Here is a 16,562-nt window from a genome sequence, read left to right as displayed (position 1 = left end):
ATATGCAAAAAACTCAAGAAACTTGACATCAAAAGAACAAATAACCCAATAAAAAATGGGGTACAGACCTAAGCAGAGAACTCTCAACAGATGTATCTTAAAGGGCTAAAAGACATTTAAAAAAATTCTCGACATCCTTAGCCATTCGAGAAATGAAAAAAAAAACTCTGAGATTCCATCTTTCTGTCTGAATGGCCATGATGCCATGATCAAAAACACTGATGACAGCTTATGCAGGAGAGTTTGTCAGGATAAGGGGAACACTCCTCCATTGCTAACAGGAGTGCAAACTGGTACAGCCGCTTTGGAAATAAATTGTAATTTTTATATTAGTTCCCCTTTAGGTAAAAATTAAAATGGTATTAACTACTATGAGAAATACAATTGGGGATTCTTATCTGCACTGTTTAGGTTATCCTTTAATTCAATATAAACATCTGGATTAAAAACTGTCAACATATATGCATGTTTTAATTCCATATATCATATTTTGATTTTACATATCAAAATATCATTTATGAGTATATCCTGCAATTCAGAGTACATATGCTTGATTATAAAAACGTGTGGATTTTCTTTTAAAGTCAGAAATCTAAAAAAATATTAGATTTCAATTATTAAGGATTGTGAATAAATTTTGCTACAATCAATATTGCAGAGTAGTATGCAAATGACTAAAAATAATGAGGTAACTACTTATAGCCTATTTTAGAAACTGATAACAATAAATCATTGGATGAAGGGTGAGAATTTACTCTCTATTGTATGTTTACATTGCTATTCAGAGGAAGGGGCATGCAGGGATTAGAGTGTATATGTCTTTATTTATACCCATCTCTAATGGGTCATGTTTTCCTAATTTTTTAAACTTCTTTACTATGAGGTATGATTAATTGATAAAATTATATAAATCAATGGTGCACTGTATGTATTTCTTTGGTCCATGTATATATTAAGTAATATTTAAAGAATAGTCTAAAAACTGCAAGAAGGAATAAGATCCAGTAAATCTCATGTTATTATTATTATTATAAAAAAAACTCAAAGATTTAATGATTCTTTCTTGAGAAGGAATCTAACTACCGAACTGTGCTGTGCTGAATTTCTAGCAAAAGTTAACTTTCTGAACAAGTTAATAATGCACAGTTTGAATTATTTATATGCACCTGAAGCTTTAAGGCAGAGAGGGCAGCTCTGTGTTTCTCTCCCTTTCAGAACATAATCTTCCCTCTGACTATGGTCTTCTCCATATTAATGAGGTCCACAGATCAGGAAGGATGTTAGTTAGATTTCAGGTCTAGAATGTGCTGCATGCTCTTATCTGTCACCTTCCACAAGCACATACGAGAAGAAAAGCAGATTCAGCTGGCCAATGTTTACTCATTCTTGGATTCAACCATGACCTAGCAGAAGAAAGGACATACTTAGGGACATTTGCAAGAAGAATTTCTGACTACAGATGTCTTATGTGGAAAGACCCTACATCCTCCTCCAAGTCTTAGAGGCAGTTTTGGTGTTTGGGAAAGACCTGGGATTTAATTCTGAAGTCCATTTCTTGTCTTGGTTCAAATTCTGTTCACAAGTTGTCACCTAAGTAGTTTGTTCTTGAAGCTTGGGCTTAAAATGAGGTGGGGTCATGGGAGGAGGCGTGGCCCCATCGGTTCAGGGTTTATGTTGCTGGGTTTCTGCAGAAGGAGTGATCTTCAGTGAGCATGACAACAGAAGCAGCGCCACAGCTAACTTCTGCTTATTTAGAACTCTCCGACCTGCCCTGAGCCTCAGGGGGGCTCATAGTGGACCAGAAATGAACCCAGGTCAATCATGGGTTCTTGTAAACAATTTTCTTCCCCCAACTACCTCTATGGATAGGGTGATAAGCTACATGATATTTTTTTCTCAAAGTTGAGACTCAAATCCATCATGTTGTGTTTGGTCCGTGTGCTGGACAACTATCAGAATAAAGCACTTAAAAATGTGTTCTAAATATTCAAATAGATCATTCATCGCCATTCTGTCTACTACTTGGCACATCAGTTGACTCCTGTGTGACAGGTGTGCATGACATTGACTTGAGTTATTTCCCTTCTAAACTTGTTGCCAGCACTTTGATAGGTTAAGAACCATTATGGCATGCTTCATCCATTCCCTGTGTTTCAAAAACTCATTCTTCTTAGGGGAATGACCTGAAGAAAAAGTGTACATTGTGCTTCAAAATGGTAAAAAATTAGTAAAGACTGGCAGACATCAGGGAACTAAACAGATTTAAGCATCATGCATGGCTCAACATTTTGTTATGCAACTCCTTTTTGTTTCTAGTTAGGGAAGCTATCCCATTGGTGAAATAATGTGCTCTTAGGATGAAAAAGAAAAACACGGGCAGAATGGTAGAAATGCTACTTTTGTAGTACAAGTTGTTGCGACCACACAATACCCAGGACACTCTGGCTGAACACTTCTAGTTTCTGATAAAAATTTAAATATTGCAAGGACTCCTTAAATTGTTTCTTGGGTGACCTGAGAGCCTTAAGTGACAAAGATGCAATATATAAAATAACATTTGTTTGATCAAATTTCCTCTTTTCTTCCCATTTCCTTACCTGGAAAATTGACTGTTGTTTTACTGCAGAGATCACAAGGTGGATAAATCTCAAAGAAAAAATGATATGGCTAAGACTCATATGTGCGTTGTTGCTGATTACTGAAGATTCCCCGAGAATATTGAATCTCTTATATTGATACAAAACCTACCAGGAAATGAGAACAGGCTCACTCCAAAAGTAACATAATGATATTGAAAGAGTAACAAGCATGCCTACGGAATGGAGTTGAAGTTTCATGTAACTTTTTAAGGCTACCATAATAGACTTCTACAAAGTGACCCACTGAAACAACAGCAAAAAAATAAATGTAACATCTAAAAATCAGAAACCCCAGATCAACATGCTAGCAGGTACACTTTCCCCAGAACATTATCTCCTTCGCTTATCTCTCTGTGGCACCCTTGGAATGTGTGTGGAGTGGGAAGTGGAGGTGGGTGTGTAAGTTCGCATGCTTGTGCATGTGACTGTGTGTGTGTGTGCATACATGTGTACTTGCATGTATTCCTGGTGTCTCTATCAGAATATCAGTCTTCTACTTTTTTCTCCCTCCATCTTAACACCATCATTTCTTATAAATGTTTTTTTATTGATTTTATTGAGCAAAACATTTTTCTCTGCTTCCCTCCCTTCCTGTCTCCTCCCCTTCAACTTACTCTCATGGTCCCCATGCTCCCAATTTACTCAGGAGGTCTTGCCTTTTTCTACTTCCGATGTAGCTTAGATCTATGTATATCTCTCTTAGGGTTCTCATTGTTGTCTTGGTTCTCTAGGATTGTGATTTGTGGGCTGGTTTTCTTTGCTTTATGTCCAAAAGCCACTTATGATTGAGTACATATGATGTTTGTCTTTCTGGCTTTGGGTTACCTCACTCAATATGATGTTTTAGAGATCCATTCATTTGCCTGCAAATTTCAACATGTCATTTTTTTTGCTGTGTAGTACTCCATTGTGGACATATTCCACATTATCCTTATCCATTCTTTGGTTGAGGGGGCATTTAAGTTGTTTCTAGGTTCTGGACAAACAATGCTGTTATAAACATAGTTGATCACGCGTCCTTGTGGTACAATCGAGCATCCTTTGGATATATACCGAAACGTGGTATTGCTGGGTTCTGAAGAAGATTGTTTCCTAATTTTCTGAGAAATCGCCACACTGACATTCAATGGGGCTGTACCAGCTTGCATTCCCACCAGCAATGCAGGAGTGTTCCCTTTTCCCCACAACCTCTCCAGAATAAGTTGTCATCAGTGTTTTTGATCTTGGCTATTCTTACAGGTGCAACATGGAATCTCAAAGTTGTTTTGATTTGCATTTCTATGATGACTAAGGATGTTGAACATTTTCTTAAGTGTCTTTCAGCCCTTTTAGATTACTCTGTTGAAAGATCTCTGTTTAGGTCTATACCTCATTTTTTAAATTGGATTATTTATTCTTTTGATGACCAATTTCTTGAGTTCTTTGTATATTTTGGAGATCAGCCCTCTGTCTGATGTGGGATAGGTGAAGTATGGAAGTATGCCAACCACACTGAACCTCATAGAAGAGAAAGTGGGAAATACACTTGAATGCATTGGCACAGGAGACCACTTCCTAAATATAATCCCACTAGTACAGACACTGAGAAACAATTAATAAATGAGACATCCTGAAACTGAGAAGCTTCTGTAAAGCAAAGGATATGGTCAACAAGGCAAAATGGCAGCCAACACCTTCCTTTTAATGTGCTCTTCTCTCTGTGAACAAACCACAGAATTGTAGGGAACACTTATTATATCTTTGGCTTTAATAGAAATAAATATTATGGTACAACATTTATATGAACATATGAAAGCTTACAGAGCAAGCAGAATGTGTCTATTTAGTGTTTAGAAATCTCTGTATTTCAACAGAAATAATATCCCAATTTTTTTCTGAAGGCATTTAAAACTCATTTTTATTTATTTATTTTTTGTCCATTGTATCTCACAAGAGAAGTGGTGGGTTTTGTTGTTTATTTGTTGGTTAGACTTTTTAAAAATTATTTAGTGTGTATGTATATGTGTGACATGCCATGTATGCGGACCTGAGAGGACAACCTTCTGGAATGACTTCTCTCCTGCCATGTGGGATTTGGGAATCACACACAAGTGTTCAGCCCTAGAAGTAGTGGTTTTAACAACTAAGGTGTCTTTCTGGACTTGGCTGGTTTTATTTTAATAAATTAATGATGTAGCCCATCCTGGCCTTAAGCTCAAAATTTACTGGCCCCACATTCCAAGTGCTGGTATGTGACGTGGTGTGTACCACCACATCAGACTGAGAAGTATTTCTTAGGAACAAATTTCCTCTCTTTGATCAAGGTAGTCTTAGATTGTCTTTTATTAGTTTGTTTCTCTACTAAAGTATGGATTCTAGATGAAAGAGACAAGCATCCAGGGTTGACATGAACACCCTGTGTCCCATCTTTGGGAACTTGCTTACCATAAGACTCCACTGGACCACATCCACCACATGTTTCAACTTCTTTTTTTACTTAATCTTAGGCTTTTAGAGAGTCGATGAACTTGTTACATGGCTCCGTCATTCCCACGTATGCCTTTAAAAGGGAGAAAGTATCTGCTTTCTCAGCTGACAGAGTCCTAAAAACATGCTATTTTTTTAAGTTAAACAGAATCTATGCAGTTAGTAGAATAATATTTTAAATAACATAAGTAATTTACATGTAGCCCTTAACATATGACAGGAGTTTAACAAATGGGCATTGACTCATAACGATAGTCTAGCTAAAACAGTAAAAATTTTAAGGCCATATAATTCCAAGTTGGAACTTTTACTATTAACTTTTAAAAATTATGTAGAAAAGAGAAACAACAACTGTACTATGCCCATGTGATGCTGTTGTAATACACCACGCATGATCCAATTAGGGCCAGGCCGATGAGTGAAAATAAAGGAGAAAGGATATAAGACTTTGTAAATTAGAGATATTCCTATATAAATATCAAAAAGAAGATCAAGCCTTACATTGGGTGTGTCTTTATAGGCCTTTTGAAAATGCTTAGGAATCAAGCAGTGCTTTGCTCTATGGAATAATAACTTTTACTCTTAGAACTTTTTGTGGAAGTCTACCCAAATTTTCTTTCTCTCAGTTTCACTCTCCATTACCCCTAGTTAAATCCCAGCCAGCCCCACAATAGAGATCACATTGCTTTGTTCCCCACAGTCAGTTTTTTTAAATCTCTCCCTGTCCCCTCCAATAGAAAAGGCCTTCTGAATATTTTGCTACTTTACCTCTATGATTGTCTGTTATTTCCACTTCTGCAACTCTATGAATGCTTTCTAGTGCCAGAAATGAACTCAGAGTACTTCTTAGATCTTATTATAAAATAGCTGTGCTGGTAAGTTAGGAAAGCCTGACTTTTAGCCTTCTTGATGAAATACCCTCACCTCATTACAGAATTTTTCCTACCAGAGATGGATTCCACACCCCTATCTGCTGTATTTGGACTGGTCTTGGACTTTCTCTGGTCTTTAAATGCGAAGGAAAATAGAGTTTGATAGTGTCCTGTCAACTGTGGTCAGAATTATGACTAGTCAACACATGGGTGGCTCACACATGAACAATATCAGTTCACTGAAGACCTGAACCCAGATAAACCAGCCAGTTAAACAGAGAACACATGATTGGCTCATGGACTCACAGACTAAATGAAACCATGTTGAGGTGGTTGTTTGGTGTACATCAAAAGCTCAACAGAAAAATGTGGTTTGTGAATTTAGCTTCCCTTTATTTTACAGTAGTATCTAAAATACTTTGAATCAAGTCTCATATCAATGCATTTGTGCGTAAAGGATGAATAGGATAGTAATAACCTAGAAGTGTTTCAAACACCTTATGAAAATATATTCATGTCTACATTCTTTATTAATATTTTTTGTACAAGTCCAAAACAGAAAATCAGAAGGTGTGTTATTTTCATTTAACATCTCTCTTCCCCTTATCTCCTGTGGGTTCAGATATAGAAAAAAATCTGTGAGGAAACAGAATCTAGAAAAAAATATTCATTTTCTTGATGCTGTCAAGGAGAGAACACTGGCTTGATGCCATTGCTGCTTTGGGGTCACAGCCAACCTGGGAATGAACAGCTGTTGTTATTCAGAAAAATTCAGACAATATTTTAGAAGACTTTATTCAGGGAAAATTAAGAAGAAAATGGGGAAAAAACAAACTAAATGAAAACAATTTTAGAGAAAAAAGAATGTTGTGTGTCTGGGAAGTGTTTAATATACCTTGTAATATAATCCAAAATGGTAAAGATCATAATGTCCCTGATATGGCACAATGATATAATGAAAGGGTGCGGAATGTGTTGGCCAATGCAATAGTTCTCCTGTGCATTAATGTGTATAGAAAGGAATGGCTTCCAGCTATTTATGGATGTTTAACACATGCCATTTTCAAAGAAATGTTTCTTGGTATATACATATCTGCTCATAAAAGCAATGCCATGCATCTTGGTTTTTCATGTGCCCTCGTATCCCTAAATCAGTAGTTCTCAAAGGATTGCATCCCAGAAAAAAAAAGTAGAAGGAGGCAGCTGTAAAATATTAAGCTTGACTTGCAAGAGATGTGAACATACTTAAGACAATTCTATATTTCTCACTATTAATTTAGAATTATTTGTATTTAATATGACATTTTACTAACATACAATAGTTTTGTATTTTTGAAATGCCTTATATACAAATGTTAACTTGATGCTAATTTCTACTGTTTTAAGTACTGAAAAGGATAGTCTAGAAGAAAACATTTTATGGACTTCTTAATAGTTTTTAGGATCAAAATGAAAACATAGATGAAAAATATTCAAGGGCTTCTGCTATAAAGAAAGTGGAACTGCATATTATATTCACTTTGTAGACTGAGAATTAAAGTAATTAAAAATGAATTTAGTTGATGGATGAGTTCTGGTATGCTGGTTATAAATGAAAAAAAAATTTCAACTCAAAATCCCTTTTACATTTTAATTTAATTTTTCCCCAATGAACTATATGCTTTGAAAAACTATTGCTCAAGTTTAAAATACAATAAAACACTTTTTCTTAGCAGATATTAATTGTACAAAATAATCGGTTTGTTATAAAAAATATTCTTCCCAGTGTATAATTCTCTGAATTTTAACAAGGTATTGATCCAAGTAAATATCACCCATATCAGAATAAAAACAATGTCATTACTTCAAAAAATGCTCCATGTTAATCTTAAATAGTTGCTTATTTTGTATTGCAATGAAAAAAAATAAATGATGCTGGATAATCTATAAAGCACAGGAGGTTTGTTTTGGCTTGCAACTTGGAATCTGGAACATCCAAGATGAAGAAACCATGTTGGGTAAGGGCTTCCTACTGTGTCAAAACATGGTAAGTAGTGTCACATGGTGAGAGTGATTTTAGAGTGATATGAGTCTGTAAGGTGGTGCAGGGGAGATGTGTGCTTGCTTATAATAATACTTGCAGGTACCAATCTTATCCCAAGATATATGAAACACTCCCAAGAAAGTATTGTTTTCTTGTGACTGGCAGTACCCTCAATGAATTAATCACATCCAAGAGGTCCTATCTCTGAAAGGTTTTGCTCATACCCTGCTGTGAAATAATCCTTTTGTATACTGTAAAGATGTTTTGCTCTCATTGGTTTAATAAAGAGCCAATGGGTCAAAAGCTAGGCAAAAAGAGGTCAGACAGAAGAGCCAGACTGAGGAAACACTGGGAAGGAGGGTAGAGTTGCCAGCCAGACACAGAGGAAACAAAAGATAGACATGTTGTTCTGAAAAAAAGGTGTGGCCATGGGTAGTTCATAGATAAGAAATATGGATTAATTTAATGTGAAAGAGGTAGTTAGTAGCAAGTCTAAGCTACTGGCTAAGCATTTAGAATTAATAAGTCACTAGTCCTAGTGAAAAACTCCCACTACAATACCCCTCAGTATTGTCACAGTGGAAACCAATCCACTAGACCTATGACTATGACTCTTAAGACTCAAATTATATTAAAACTATAATATAATATATATATAATATATATATATATATATAATATAAATAGATCATATAGGATATAACCTTAAACTGTTTACCCAGAATAGTGTAGGCAACTCGTATCTGGGAAGTGTTGAGAATTTGTTGTAATATGGGAGCGGGCTGCTTTTCGCTGCTCAGATAGCTTTACCCAAAATAATTACACAGAAACTGTATTTATTTAAACACTGCCTGACACATTATATCTAGCCTCTTCTTGGCTAACTCTCACATCTTGCTTTAACCCATATCTAGTAATCTGTGTATCACCACGGGGTTGTGGCTTACTGGGAAGATTCTAACCTACGTCCATCTCGGGCCAGAGCTTCATGGCATTTTCTTGACTCTGCTTTCTTTCTCCCAGAGTTCTGTTCTGTCTACTCTACCCACCTAAGGGCTGGCCTATGAAAAGGCCAAGGCAGTTTCTTTATTAACTAATGAAAGTAACACATAGACAGATGACCCTCCTGCACCAAGATTTCATTCTACTTTATCAGGAATACTATTCTATTCTATGAATGCCTTCTTATATGCTCTGCCTTTCACTGGTTGAAGGATAGTTTGCCTTTTTGCAATTTGAGCTCTTTACTCATAGAAAGTATATAAACATATCTATACAAATTCATAAGTGGCCATAACTTTTTAGTTCTTTGCTGGAAATGTCTGAAAATAGAATTTCCCCATTCTATAGAAACCTTAAGAGAGAGCCAGACTGCTTTCCACAGTGGCTGCAACATTTTTAATTCTTAAAAACATTTTACACAGTTCTAACTTTTGTTTTCACCTGCATTTGGCGAGAGTACTGTTTTAGCAGCATAATGGAAGTGTAGTTAGATTTCAGCATAGGTTTATTTTAGGATGTCCAGGACGTTAGACATACTCTAATGTATCATCATATGTGCATCTTTCAGCAAAGTCTTGAGTCACTTCTACCCATTTTAAACATGGAGTGTTTTATAGTTGACATCTTAGTGGTTTCAACATTCAGAATGAAATAATATTCCACATTTTGTGACTTACAATTTTTCATAGTCTGTAGCTTACCTTTCCATTCTCTCAAAAGTATGACTGAATAAAAAGTTTTGCAACTTGATAAAGTCTGTTCATTAGGTGTTTTTCTTAGACTAGTTATATTTCTGTTACCAGGTTAAAGAAAGCTTGTTAACCCCCACACATGATTTTTTTTTTGAAAATATTTTCACTTGGCTGGAGAGATAGAAGAGCTGAAGATTTACAACCAAAATGTTGAGAGTTTAGTTCCCAGAAACAATGCCAAAGCCTACATCCCCAGCTTCCAAGTTAGAAATAATTTAGTAAGAATGAAACTATTTTCATGTTTGACATTTACATCTGTGATCTACTATATGACCATTTTCATGTAAGGTTGAATAAAAAAAATTTATTTATCCTTTGACATATAACTCCAGTCACTCTTATTGGAAAAGACTATTGTATCATCAACAGATTTCCTTTGTAATTAACTGATCTCTTATATGCAGGTCCCTTCTGTTCCACTGATCTGAGTGTCATCCACGTACATTAATAACTATTGAGTTTTTATAATAAGTCTGAAATTTATTGAGTAGTGTGGTTTTCCTAATTTTATACAGCATATTTCTGCTTATTCAACCTTATTGAGTTCAGAGAAGTTTTATGTCTTTAAAGCAGCTTTTGATTTTTCCTTTCTTATTGCTCTAGAGACTTCTGTTGTAATATTGATGTGCTTTGTAGCAGCAGGAACTCTTACCTCACACTTTGCTTTCGGGGTGAAAGCAGCAGGAAGTATGGTAGTATGCCCTATGCCCGTTAATAAGTTGTAAGTATTTCCATGAGTCCTAATTTTCTGAGAGTTTATCATGAAAAAATTGAAATGTTGTCAAGTATGTCTTCTTAATCCGTGCTCATGTTTTTTTCTTCCATATAATGTTTTTATTCATGCTGAAATAGTTTTGCTATTCTAAGTTTTGTCTACTCTATCCTTTTTGAGTATTTCTGAATTTTCTAATTTTGAAGAAGAGTTTTATTTCTATGTTATTCAGAGATATTGACCTATAATGTTCCTTTCTTGTTATCTTCATCTGATTTTGCCAGGGGAGTGCCAACTTCACAAAAGGAACTTGGAACTTCTCTGTTAGCTTCAGTTTTCTGTTACAGTGTGGATGAAGCTTTTTTGCTTTTATTCCAATGTTCACTATACTTCTCCAGAGAAATTAACAGGATCTGAAGGTTTTAATTGTTTTTAACTTCTTGCTAGGCATAAGACCATTTGGTTTATTTAAGTTGTATGTCATGTTATCCCCATCAAAATACCAACACAATTTTTCAAAGAAATTGAAAGAACAATATTCAGTTTTATATGGAAAGACAAGAAACCAAGAATAGCCAAAATAATCCTGTACAATAAAAGAACTTCTGGAGGTATCACCACCCCTGATTTTAAACTCTACTCTAGAGCCATAGTAAAGAAAACAGCTTGGTATTGACACAAAACACAGACAGGTGAATCAATGGAATTGAATCAAAGACTGTGATATTAATCTACACACCTATGAATATCTGAGTTTTGGTGAAGAAGCTAAAATTATAAAATGAAAAAATGGAAAGTATCTTCAGCAAATGCTGGTGGCATACTGGATATTAGCATGTATAATAATGCAAATAGACTCATATCTATCCTTATGCACAAAACTCAAATCCAAATAATGAAATACCTCAACATAAATAGAGCCACACAAAGCCTCACAGAAAAGAAAGTAGGAAGTAGCCTTGAACACATGAGCACAGGTAACCATTTCCTAAATATAACACTAGTAGTACAGGCATTAAGAGCAACAATTGATAAATGGGACCTCCTGAAATTGAGAAGCTTCTGTAAGGTAAAGAACATAGTCAATAAGACAAAATGGCAACCTACAGAATGGGAAAAAAATCTTCACCAACCCCACATCTGACAGAGGGTTGATCCTCAAAATATATAAAGAACTCAAGAAACTAGACATCAACATACCAAATAATCTAATTTAAAAATAGGATGCAGATCTAAACAGAGACCTCTCAAAAGAAAAAGCCCAAATGGCCAAAAGACACATAAGGAATTGCTTAATGTCCTTAGCCATCAGAGAAATGTAAATCAAAACAACTCTAAGATACCACCTTATACCTGTCAGAACGGCTAAGATCAACAACACTGATGATAGTTTACTTTGAAGAGGAGGCAGAGTAAGAAGAAAACTCATCCATTGCTGGGGGGAGTGCAAACTTGTACAACCACTTTGGAAATCAGTATGGTGTTTTCTCAGAAAACTGGGAATCAATCTACCTCAAGATCCAGCAATCCCACTATAACTGATACTATGCTTATTTCTTAAAGGCATACACATGCACTTAGTGGTTCATGATGACTCTGGTCCCTCTCCTGACTAATTTCTGTCCGTCATCTCACTGGCTTCTTACTGACTTGCAGGTTCACTCTTTAGCTAAGGCGGGAAGCTGGAACTCCAGGTTCCTCTCGTGCACTTTTTTTTTTTTTTTGCAACTCTCACCATTTGCTGAGCCAAGCTACAGTAAGAAAACAGGAAAGTAAACACAGAAACAGTGGGTGCTTACTCACAAAGTCTGCTTTTCTCTGAGTGGAAAGAAAGGCTTTCCTTCCACACTAGGTTAGGCTTCTATGGGTCCCTTTCCCACCACTTCTGTTGTTGCAGCCACTGTCATTGCCACTAGCACTGGGTTGGCTTGAGGATGAGGAAAAACAGAGAGAGAAGACCTCTTCCCCTCTCCCTAGACAAAACCCAAGGCCATGTCCTGGAGTTTTACCCAACTTTGAGAATCATTACTTCTGAATTTTGAGTTTGCAGTACAGGTCTCTGATAACAGGGGGAAAGGTGAAGTCTTCTGGTGATTCAGTGATGTTTAGAATTCTGCCCTTCTCTCATCTTCCAGCCACTGTTTGTTACAAGAATCTTCAGATGCTTGCCCATGCATTCTGCCATCACTTAGAGATTTAATAGAGGAGATGGTCCAGTATCCATACTCCATCTTATCTAGAGCCAGAATCACAGTAATCACTTTTTAAAAATTTTTATAACCTCTGGAGATACAAGACAATAATGTCAGAGATACATACAGCAGGTATTGAGAAAATGTGTTGCTCAGCCCTTGTGCCATGGTTCAATACTACGGCTTCTGTCTCTGTGGCCTTTGGTTCTTACTGTAGTCATTTGGTCAAAAGAGGTGCCTCAGCCTCAACCACAAGTTATTTCTCTCCTTCATTTCCTATAGTAGTACCCAGTACCATTAGTTCTATTTGAAGTATTCAAGTAAAGTTGTACTAACCATTAATGATAAAAGAATGAAATGGTGAAGAAAACTGTATTGACTATATGGTCTTTACAGAAAAACCATTGCGTTAGTGTACTTGTCCAACTTGAGGCCTTGCAAGCCATGTGGGCCTACCTGCAGCTGAGGATAGTTAGGAATATGAAGAGCTATAACATTACATAAATATTATGAGAACATTTTAGCGATTGTTTTGTATCCCAATTGCATGGTTCTAGAGTATGAACATTTTGGAAGACCATGTCATGTGGTCTTGTCCAGATGTTGACTGTTCTGAGAAGACCGAACTCCAGTGTGGTAGTTATCACCAGCGTGGATTTACATACCAGGCAACTTCTTACCAGTACTCTAGCTTGTGTTTCCATCTATGGACAAAGCGTGTCTTCTGGAGACATAACTCTCATGAGGAATGGGAGTCTCCCCAACTGAAATGCTAATTCAGTTAGTTCAAGTACTATCAAAAGGATACCAATGACTTTTCCAGGAACTTTGCCAATTGCTGCCATCAGAGGCCTTCGAGCTGCAATGACAATATACATGTGGTAGGTTTGACAGCGCATAGATATGATCCTAGCACTGAGCCGCCTCAAGCAGGAGGATCAAGAGTTCAAGGTCGAAAGCAAGACCTATCTTCAAAATACAAAGACTAAAAATAGTAATAAAATACAAACATAGCATTTTCTTTGTCCTTTTGAAGGTTTAAATGTTAAGTGTTGGCTCTTTATTTTAGTTGAAAATAAACTCCGCAGAAAACCTACCATTAATCTAAATCTGTTCTCCTGGGCACCATTCATCAATTCTAGCAGTTTGTCTGTATGCCAACATGTCTGATCAGTAAACATTTGTCATATTTACCTAATCTTCTCTTTTCCAGGTAAAATTCCTCTATATTTGTGTTTCTTAAAATGATGCTAAAATTCATGTCAAGATAGAAATACCATCCTTGCTAGGTCACTTTGCAGCAGATGTCTGGGAAGTACATCTGACTTGTTATTATGTTTTCTATAACATACCTAAAGCATTTTCCTTTAGAATAAATGGGAAAACTCCACCAGTGTCAGAACCTGAAGAACATACTTCATTTTAGATATTGATTTTCTTCAAACTTTACGCTGTTTATTTCAATATTGGTAGGCTGGGCATCAAAATCCTTTCATTTAGTTTATCCAATTGCACAGTTAATGTATGAGCATTCTGAATATTTTTTTGCCTATGTGTATGTGTATTCACATGTGTGGAGACAAGCACACAAGTGCATGTGTACATGTGTGTATGTGCATTTGGAGACCAAAGGTTGTCTTAGGGTCTCTTTATCAGTTGTTCTCTGTGTTATTTGCTGAGTCAACGCACCTCCTCCTTCAGAGTTCACCAAGTTAATCTATTCCCTGACTTCTCCTGGGGATCTGTCTTTGTTTCCAGAGTGCTGAGATTTCAGCCTGGCCTCTACACCCACTGTTCACGTGGAAGCTGGGGATTTAAACGCTGGTCCTCATGTTATGGATCAAGCACTTTATCCATGGAGCCATCACCTCAGAAACTTGGCTGCACTGTGAAGATCTAAACTCCATCCAAAATTTCTTAATTTTTCATGAACTTCTTTTTTGTAGTTTGCTTCTTGTTATCTACAAAATGTATTTTCTGTGCAGATACATGGATAATGTAAGTGAGCAACAAGTTCACATGCATTCTTATTTCAAAAGTGTTACCCAGTGATGTTATTCAGTTATATAAAGACAGAGGACTGCTGTGGATTAAGGGGAAGGAAGTGTTCATACCTGTAAATAAAATGCCAGTTTTAGTAATTTTTGCTGTTCATTTGTTATTATTTTATTATTTTACTTTCACAGACTGGATAAGTCTAAAAACAATGTTGCACTGTTGATTTATTGAAACAATAATTCATTTAGAGATTGAAGGGCTACAAAAGTGACAAATGGAATCTGAATTATAAAAAATTCTGTGTCAAATAAAATGATGTGCAGACATAACCTTCAGAGCAACAGTTGACCATTACTTTCAAAATCTTTTTATGTCCTTTTCTGTAGCCTGCCAAAGTACATAGCTCTAAATGGAGAAAATTTTCAGTAGTATAAGTAATTTTTTGAAGGTGTGGAGTTTGATTTTGTGGCCCATTTCTCAAATATGATATAAATATTTAGTCATTAATTTAAAGACAAGAAAACAATGGAGGTGAAGTTTTCTTGTATTTTCAACTTCTTTTAATCCCGGTACATTCAGAGAAAGGTCAACACATTGTCAGTCTTAAAATTTAAAACTCACAGATTGTGTCGACTTTTCAATTAGGAAAGGTCATCAGGTCATTTGTATTGTCCCGATTTCATTGGTCAGATTATGTGATAAAATCTGCAACATAGTACACACCAAAGGCAAGCAGAACACGTGTGTGCGTGTGAGTGTGTGCATGTGTGTGTGTGTGCCTATGACTTCTCCTAAGCTTGTATCTCTGAGGAAACCTCACAACCTTGATAACCAGTATTTCTCTAGAATAACAAATAAAATTGTGTTGAGAAATAAAGAGTATTATTTTTATTATGACATGTTCAACATATAGGTTGGTTATCCTTTGATTTATGTCTAATATCTACCATGTTTGTCTTTCTGTGTCTGGGTTACATCATTCAGGATGGTTTTTTCTAGTCCCATCCCTTTGCCTAAAAAGAAAAAAAAAAGGAAATAGGTATGATAAGATAATGTAGATTATTGAATATACCTTCAAAAATTAACTACTCATTTTAAATGTTTTACATTGGATTGGATTTTTGTATGTTGATACATATTTTAAATTAATTTTGTTAAAATAATCTGTACATATGTTTCCAATTTTGTTGAAGGTATTGTACCTATACAGCTAATTTAACAATGTAATGCAAATTTATAGTCTTTGAAAGCTATTATTATCAACTGTTTAGAATAATAAAGAAATGCAGGCTAGTAATTAGTCACCTATTATAATAGAACTTGTAGTCACATTAAGGTATGCTTTCAAAGTCAAACAAAGATATATTTGTGATAAACAGATCATCTTCGAACACTTCTGAAAGCTACAGAATATGGCATTTAATAAGATTTAATAACATAGGATTTTTTATGACAATGAGACATAACTGCTCCTGGCAGCACCAATCTACTTCAGAGAACATAATGGGCATCGAAGAAACTTCACATGGAATTTACTTTGTGGCAAAAGTAAACCACTAGGCAAGCAAATGTGCTTGCCTCAACTGCTGACAGTCCTAATTGGACAAGCAAGACACAAAAGAGAGTGACTGCGAAACACTGTCAAGACAAGGTAGAACAGACCTTCAGAATATCGTGCTTCCCAGAAAAGTCTGTCCAATACACTAGATCTGTGGGCCAAAAACAGATGCCCTAATGTTGCATAGGAACTTTAAATGACTGTCCATGGAACCAGCTTTTTTTTTTTTCATTTTTCACATTTTTTGGAAGTCACTTACCTACATTTCCTTCTTAGTCAGGTAAGTATCATTCCATTGTTGGGATTCTCAGGGAGTTGACAATTAGATATTTATAGTCATGGTTTTTT

This window comes from Microtus pennsylvanicus, chromosome 6 (assembly GCF_037038515.1).
Source record: "Microtus pennsylvanicus isolate mMicPen1 chromosome 6, mMicPen1.hap1, whole genome shotgun sequence".
Classification (NCBI taxonomy): domain Eukaryota; kingdom Metazoa; phylum Chordata; class Mammalia; order Rodentia; family Cricetidae; genus Microtus; species Microtus pennsylvanicus.
This window is presented reverse-complemented; position numbering follows the sequence as displayed.